Raw genomic sequence first — 8,946 nt, 5'->3', positions numbered from 1 at the left:
TTTTTTTTTAAATTCTTAAAGTGTGCATTTCTCTCTGGAGGCATGACTTTGTCTTTTCCTGTACATTGTGTCATCATTGTTATGTACAAGTCATGTTTGTCATCACTGTTATGTACAAGTCAGCTCCATTGATTTTGTGCTTTTGCCTCATATTAGTTTAAAAATTGTTTTACACATGTGTTTTTCTGGTACTGAGGTTTTGATAACTGTATTTGTACAGCCTTTCACTATTGTGATGTGTTGTCAATGATAATGTCCAATGTGTATCCTTTCTTGTACATAACAATGATGACATGTTCTGTACACTGCGTCATTGTTACAAAGCTAGTCATTCATATTACCATTATGAATGGAGTTCATAGTGTACAAAGTCTTTGTTTATGAAACAAATGGAATTTAAAGTCCATAATTTGCCTTGCTGCTTATCTGTTTTGTCATCACTGTTACATACAAGAAATACAGTAGTTGCCAAACCAATAGACCCATATCTCCAAAACCCTACATCTCCTTGCTCTGATACTCTAGGAATATGAGCACTAAATGTCAATCTGTAACTGACAGAAAAGGGAGACAAATTGGTAAGAAATTTTTTTTGCTCCACTGAGTCTCAAGAGTCTCATGTTTTGGCAATTGCTCATCTCTCTCTCCCTTTGCCCTTCTCTTCCTACCCCCCCCCCCCCCAATCTCCCTCATTTTCTCTGAGCGGGCGCACACACGAAGACACGCACTCACATCATAGGCTTACGTGCACACACACACACTTTCTCTCTCACACTCACACACACATACACACACACTTAGCTCTGAAAATGCGATAGTTGAGCAGTCTAGATCTAGGATTAGTCTAAGTTTAAATTTCTGCTAGTTTGTATCTGACCGGTCAAGGAATTTCGACTTATGATGAAAAAGTAGATAAAAAAACTAGATATTAAATGAAATTATATTAAATGAAATGTGATTGTTGCAGGTGATTCTGTTTAAATGAAGCTGGTAGGTCGAAAGTGGTCCACCCCCCTGTCGAAGTTGCCCCGTTTCGCCCAGTCGAAGTTGCATCAACCCCCAAAATCTCACCCCATCATTTTAAACAAGTCATGTAAATTCAAATTAGATCTATATATTATATATATAATCAACATTTCTAATTCTAGTTTTGGATTTAAAGGAACCAAAGGATACCAAGGATTGGTTATAAATAACTGATTAGTATTTTGAAGCAAGAAAACAAGTGTATAGTATAGTAAGAAAGTAAATGACCGGTGAAATGAGCGAAAAGTACGCGGCAACGGAGCGCCGAACTTGGATAGGTGTTTTCTGGAGCTTTCTCTAAAACAAGAGGAAGCCAAGGAAGCCCAAATTTTATTTTTAGATAAAATCAAATGTGCAACGAATAAAAGTGGGCTTTGATAATTCCACGACACAGGGGTCAAATGATTCTCAAAAGCAAAGACAAGGTTGAGGCGGTCGAAGTTGCCCCAACCTACTCTAGTAGGCATATTTCTAGTTCTAGCCAAATTCTGGTTTTACATAGTAAAATCCCCCGACAACAGTTATATTATGTAACCTCTTTACACTCACATAACTCACTTAGAAGCTGATTCGGACTAGAGTCCAAATAGATCTAGGATCTAGATAAAAATTTAATTCGGACTCGAATTTGAAAAAAATGTTTTTAACCCTACCCAACCATAACTGAACTAACTCTCCTATAAATTGCTCAGTGGACCTTGTCACAGCCAGAGCTGGTTGTAACGGAGTACAAGTACTCCGGTACTTGTACTGTACTCCGGTACATTTTGAGAATCACTGCTTTTACTGTACTCCGATACTTTTTATAAAAGTACTTTTGAGTATTTTTAAAGTACATTTTGAGTACTTTTGAAGCTTAATGAAAGGGTAAGTGCCGGCATTTCAGATCTTAATTTAGGGAACAAACGCTCAGGCGGGGACAGCCGATCAACCAAGAGTTAAAACTTGAGAACAAAGAACAGCCAGTCGCGTCAAAGATCAGCCTCTCTCGTGAATGTGATCACAGGCGTTGTAAAACTCCATGAAAAGGTACAATGTTTGCTCCAGACGGGATCACACCGAGGTGTGAACTGACCGATGCTTTTCTTTTCCCCAACCATCGCACTCGCACCTGAGCTCGCCAACTAAACTTACATCACTGGCTGGGTGGGTAGGGCCTACGAGTTCGCTCCAGGCAGGATCACATCGAACTGTGACCATTGAAGGCAGTTTTTCCTTATTCCCGAATTTGAGAGACAGCCTGAATTTTAATTGGTCTGGTCATAGCGTAATGGTGCGTAATGACAAAGGCGGGGGGACTCAATCAGAGACGAAAGGCTAAAATATTTGGACAGGTAAAGGGGAGGGGCAACTGGATAAACATAGATAAAGATCTCGAGACTCACGATAGGCTAATGAGTGTATATTATGCATGCCTCATGCCACCACGCAACTGTGATTGGTCATCAAGGTTGACCACTCTTTGCTCGCCAAATGTCATAAACCCACCCAGGGATCACGTCAGTTCATGGGTCACTGTTGATTCTTCCTTGGCTTCGTCGGCTAAGATCCCGTATTTCCCTTGTTCCCGAGCTCTGGGATCTTAGGCGGAGACTACCGTAGAAGACAATCTTTGGTTATACTACACTTACTAGACTCTTGGAAACTACATGTACTTTGGTTTGCCATGGGCGTCGTGGACCGCACAGTGTGACCAAAATCTGTCTTACCACTATTATAATCAATTGAAACTGAAACTGAGTTTTCAGTGTATATCTAACAATTTTTTAGGCTATCTAAATTTCTTTTTAACTTTTTGTTGTTGTTTATGCTTAAGGCCACCTTGATTCCTTGAGGATTTGTTAATGAAGAATTCAAGGCACTTTTCCATTTCTTTGCTGGCCATTTTCATCAATTCTATGTTTTTTAAGAGCAACTCGTCTCTACATTTTCCAATTTGGATACTTTTCCTACTTTCCGACCTCTTGGATTGACTTACATTTTGATCGCGTTGTCTCTGCTCAAACAAGTTTTATTCATAATATTTGTCAAATATACTGGATATGTTATTTAATAAGAAGTTTTGTGTTGGCACTGAAGTGTTTTAGCATATTAGCAGAAAGTACTCAAATTGTACTCATAAGTACTTTTTTAAAAAGTACTTGTACTCAAGTACATTTTACAGGAAAGTACTTTTACTGTACTTAAGTACACATTTTAGATTGTACTTAAATTTGTACTTAAGTACCTTTTTAACTCATTCTCTACGCCGAGCCGTGGGGGGGTGGCGCGGCTAATGTGCCGTCAGTACGCTGAGCCGTCCCCTGCGGCTCGAGAACCGATCTTCAATTTTAGCTTAGATTCTATTCCAATCCACATATCCATGTTAAAATAAAGGTCATAATATAATGTTGACTTCCGAGTCAAGCATTTCCACTGAAAATCGGAAGTTTAGATTCAGTTTTGAAACGCGATTTCGTAGTTTATTCGACTTTGTATCGCGATGCCAAAATTATAACCCGGACACCCGTTTTAGTAATTTTACACAACAAAATCTATCATTTTTTGGCCCACTAAAGAAGTGTGAAAGACTCTTTTTTATAATATTGATACGATTAGACTCATATTGCCAATGCACTGTTTTATTGAAAAATCAATATTTTTGAGTGACAGATCGAGGTCTAGATCTAGATCTAAATTGTCAAAATATTTTTTCTCCCCAAAATCACTACTTTTTGATGAAATTACACAAAAAGTGCCACTCAAGACATGTATAGGTTTATTCCAAATGCAATTCTGAATAATTCCATATTAGATACGAGTGGGTTTTAATCTGTTTGTGATCGTTTTTCAAGATTATAAAAATTTTTTTTTTTCAATATCGGATGTTATGATCCAAATGTACAAATATTATGGAATGTATGTAAATAACTACAAACTTTTCAATATTTTCCAGTTCTATATTCATTTATGGTTATTTTGATGTATCATTTGACAACAAGGTGCAAGCATATTTTTTTGAGTTTCACCAAAGATTATAAAGTTTTTATTTTCAAATTTTATCTGCATCCAATCAAAATTGTGTTGCATAATCGCCTCTTACAGGAACCAAAGTTGAAAAATACATAAATAAACATTACAGATGTATTCTACAATTCATAGTGAAAATATTGGTATATAATATAATATGTTGATATTTATTTTAATTTGTGGCCCCAAAGACCTTTTAACTGCCCACTAGTCATCATCTCATTCGCCCTCCCGAAAAAAATTCGTCCACAACCTGAAAATAATACGTAGCGAATGAGTTAAAAGTACTTTAACAGCTCTGGTCACAGCCCTCTATGGAACTCCTCCAAAAGTAAGAATAATATGCATGATAGCAATGAAACTGGCACTCCTGTACAATTGCGGTCCCGTTAGATCTAGCACTAAATCACAAAGCAAAGACTACAGGATATCGATACTGATTGAAGTGTTCGGTATTGATGTTTTATCAGTAGATCTTGCCTACAAAATGGCAGTAAAATTTCACGTTCTTGTATACAAGGCAAAGGGGGTGTCAGGAGGAGGGCACGTAACAAAAACATGGGGGGTTTCAGGGGGACATGCCCCCCTGAATTTGACCATAATTTGATGTTTTACAATTAGGTTTAATTGGCTGGCTATCCCTCCATAGGCCTATCGGCATGCGCATCAAAAAGTAATCGTTTAAAACCAGAAGTAATCATTGGTTGGGTCAAAACGAGTGTACATCTAAACGGGACCGTAATTGGGTGATCTTATACTTTAGCACGTTAAATTTTTAAATTGATTTTATCTAGATTAGTAGATCTAAGCTATCATAGTAGTAGTAGGCTAGAGGTCTATCTATAGATCTATCTATCCCGCCACACACATGCACACACAACGCGCGCGCGGACCTCTAGCCTATGATAGCTAGAAAATCAAGGCCACCTCTATTCTCATCCCGGGTGAGAATAGCGCAGGCGAGTCTTTCGGCTATTCTCACCCGGTGTGCGTTCACCGTTATAGCCTAGGCCAACCAGTGTAGCGTTCACCCTGAACCACAGAATTCTACACTGTGATAACACAGAATTGTAGAATTCTGTGCCGTGAACAAACGTTCCATTAACTAAGCTGTTAGCCTAAAAGCGTGCTGTGGGGGAGACAGAGATTGAGAGAGAGAGAAAGAGAGAGAGAGGAGTAGCACGAGAACTTCCGGGCAAAACAAAATGGCGACCCGCGTAGTTCGGCTCGATTCGAAAAAGTTAAATAGCCGTAGCATCTTTGTAGACGACCAAATTCCAAATTAATTTACTTTTGTGTTTTAACATCATTTTTTAACTTTGTTAAATTTTGGTCAATTTGATCAGTATTCCGAAATGAGGAAAAGGCCACCTCTATTCTCACCCCGGGTGAGAATAGTGCAGGCGAGTCTTTTGGCTATTCTCACCCGGGGCGCGTTCACCGTTATAGTCTAGATCTAGATTAGGCCAACCAATTTTGCGTTCACCTTAAACCACAGAATTCTACACTGTGATAACAGAAAAATTGTGAATTCTGTGTCGTGAACAAACGTTCCATTACTACTGTTAGCCTACTAAAAGCGTACAATTTTGTCTGAGGGCAGTGGAGAGAGAGAGAGAGAGAAAGAGAGAGAGAGAGAGGAGTAGCGCGAGAACTTCCGGGCAAAACAAAATGGCGACCCGTGTAGTTCTGCTCGATTTGAAAAGTTAAATAGCCGTAGCATCTTTGTAGATGACCAAATTAATTTACTTTTGTGTTTTAACATCATTTTAAAACTTTGTTTTGGTCAATTTGATCATCCACACCGATAGACAGTATTCAGAAAGAGATAGATCTAAAGAGAAAAAGGGGAGGAGTAGATCTTCCGGGCAAAACAAAATGGCGACCCACGTAGTTCGGCTCGATTTGAAAAGTGAAATAGCCATAGCATCTTTGTAGTCGATAAAATTAGCTTACTTTTGTGCTATAACGTAATCTTTTCTTTGCCTTTATCCATTTGATCATCCACATCGATAGAAAGTATTCCGAAATTAGGAAAAACAGGTCTTGTTTCACACCGGGTGAGAATAGCCTACGGTGGCAAGTCTCACCCGGGGTGAGAGGTCGATCGTATTTTTAATCTCACCCCGGGTGAGGATAGCCACTTCTCAATACTAAAATCAATTGAAGAATTTAACGTGCTAAATAAAGTATAAGATCACCTGCAATTGTACTGACATGTAATATCTTATCTAGATCTATGACTATGACATGTAATGTACATGAGTGCCATGAAACTAGGGGAAACAATAGATCTAATCTAGATCTAGATCTAGATTCTAGATCTAAATCTAGGCCTGGACCTGATCTATCTCCTATCATTTCATGAATTATTCATTCATCAAGCTCAAGATCAAGTCATCAGTCAATGCCAATGGCAATGATTCAAATGATTGCCAAGCTTGGGCCTTGGGCATTGGCTTGGGCCTGGGAAGGAGGGGGGGTGGTGCTAAAAAAAGCCAACGTGATACAAGTATCTCCAACAAACCTGAAGAACACTGTTCTAAACATCTGATGTGCTTCGTAAAAGTTTCCTTCTATGATACAAGCCTCACATTTAGCGAGTACACGCTCAACACCACGGGCAGCCATTTCTTTCGTTCGGAACAGCAGCAAAGGTAGGGCCAACAGAGGCCTAACAGCAGCAGCACGACCGACACTAAAAGCGGAAGAAGGGAAGGGACCTCTGTTATTGTAAAAGTTGTATTTTTATGGACGTTACGTGTGTAGCTCTAAAGAAGAAACAAAACAATATTAATTCAATCACACATGATGATGTAAACAAGTAAACATTCACACTGGCATATTATTTTGTGCGCAAATTCAGGACTGCATGAGATTCAAATCTTGACGGTGCCTTCGTCAACATTGGTCTCTTCTCTGAACTTGTCTGAAGTAGGAAAGGTGGACAAATTCTAATATCTAGATCTAACCATTCCTTTCTGAGGTCCCAACCGAAGGCGAAGGTAGCCGCAATGATGATTGTTGTTGTTGTTGTTGTATTTCGCCTGGGGGGGTTCTTTTTCTTTCTTTTTTTGCTGGTTTTGTGCAAGGGTGGTGACAATGAAACGAAATGTGTCTGACAAGGATGAGTGCTATGGTTAAACTAACACGTACATGGGTCGCCACCACTTGGACAACGAACAACAACGCTTCTGTCACAAGTTCATGTCGATGTCCTTTGTTACTTTTTACAGACTGGGTAAACAGTGACCACTCGTCTCACTTATGATTTGTGTATGAGTTTTGGGTGGGGGCTTGTGGATTATGAGGGATCACCCACTTACCTCACCAGCAGTGAAAATTTGTTACCAATTGGTCAACAGTAGGAGAGGCCTACGCAACATGATCGGTTGGAGGGACTACCTAACAACGACAGGTGATTGGATTATGACAACTCGCCCACAGCGCCAGGGGCCAATGCACAATTTATGACAAAACGTAATGGAGTCACTAGGTGGCTGTTTAAGACAGTTGTTATTACTTGGTGTGATACGGGTTGTGTGAACATGTTAAAATATGGTGGCCGTTGCCGCGTTGGACAGATGCCGGTTTTGCACTGTTAAATTATATAGAAACGCAAGGGGGGGAATGGAAAGTGGCCGTTTGTACAGGTGGCCGTCAGCAGGGCAGGTTCGACTGTATTCAGAAAAAAAGCTTATATATGGACAAAACAAAATTTTAAAGAGAATAGAGTTTTCACGTCAAATGCAACAACGGGTTAGCATTGTAGGCCTCTAGCCTCTAGGTACCAGAAACTAAATTTTCAAAGTAGTTGTATGTCACATTTGTCTGTTCTGTATAAAAGGCCTGTGTCTCGAGAACCAGTGATTTTTGGTACCATGCTTTTACCTCTCAGTCAATTTTAAAGAAAATGGCAGCTGTTTTAATTCGGGTTCGAATATTGCTAAATCCACTAACTGGCTGCAATCCCATGTTTGACAGATTATATAATAAAAGAGTACCAAGTGCACCAAACATCCTCATTAACACATTTCCGCCTCATCTCGCCGATCGGCTATGTTTACCTCCCAATTTCTTTGGATTTTCCCCAAAATGTGATGGCAAAGTGTTAACAGAGTACAATCAGTATAACATAGAAATGGAGCCTAATTTTTTTTTCAAGATTGTATGAGATCATTAGAAATCAGTATTTTATTGCCTCAGGTACGAGTACGATAATCTGTCAATATTTCGATAAAAAAACCCGAGCGGGCGTCGGCTCTTTTATAATGTACTGAGTGCTCCTCTGAGTTTCGTGGAAGGATTGACAAGATGCAAAATAATTCCAAGCCGATGACTTTATTAAATTCTAATAGAAAAAGAACTGTTCTTTCTATTGCTACCTTTTTTGATTCGATATTTTACTTAATTTTAGTTTATAATGATCTTTGAAAACTTGTACGCTTTTTAAAAGGATTTCTATATATAAATGCCAAAGGTCAAAAGTATGCCATGGGAAGCCCCGTTGAAAACTCTAAAGAAGTTGTTTATCTATGAAAAGACGTTATTTAATCATCTCTCTTTCTTCAAGTGAAAAGCATTCGAATGCATGCTGGGTGTCAATTTTTCAACCGGCAGCCCTCGCATTTGGACCGCGAGGGGCTTCGCTTTTCACAGTGATTCTCTAGCTCTAAATATAAAAAAACAAAAACAAATTACGCTCTTGTAAGGAAAAAAAGCTAAACCTTTTTAAGGTGTACAGCATTTGTGTGTTATTGCGAAAGAGCAAAGAAAAAGCTATCTGAATTACCTTTATTTCACAGAAACCACGCACTCGGAAATCCGCGAGTCGGCTTAGTGCCTTGTTTACGCTTCCTAATTATACGTTTGCAATAGCACTATAAACACAAGAGCACACGCACACATACA

The 8,946-nt window shown here is 39.1% G+C and overlaps 1 protein-coding gene across 3 annotated transcripts in view; it reads left to right on the top strand.

Annotated features, from left to right (window-relative positions):
- The first annotated feature begins 6,628 nt into the window (after positions 1 to 6,628).
- The window catches only part of LOC101855040 (diphthine methyltransferase), a 34,469-nt gene continuing 32,151 nt past the window's right edge, over positions 6,629 to 8,946 (top strand). Inside the window, exon 1 of one of the 3 annotated variants that reach the window (XM_035971523.1) lies at positions 6,629 to 6,692. The gene's annotated coding sequence lies outside the window, so the exon portion shown is untranslated. Of the gene's footprint in view, positions 6,693 to 6,740; positions 7,041 to 7,431; positions 7,454 to 8,946 lie in introns of those variants that run through there. The other 2 variants (XM_005105088.3, XM_013086283.2) reach the window with 2 other exon arrangements.

This window comes from Aplysia californica, unplaced genomic scaffold (genome assembly GCF_000002075.1).
Source record: "Aplysia californica isolate F4 #8 unplaced genomic scaffold, AplCal3.0 scaffold00451, whole genome shotgun sequence".
Lineage (NCBI taxonomy): Eukaryota > Metazoa > Mollusca > Gastropoda > Aplysiida > Aplysiidae > Aplysia > Aplysia californica.
This window is presented reverse-complemented; position numbering and strand designations above follow the sequence as displayed.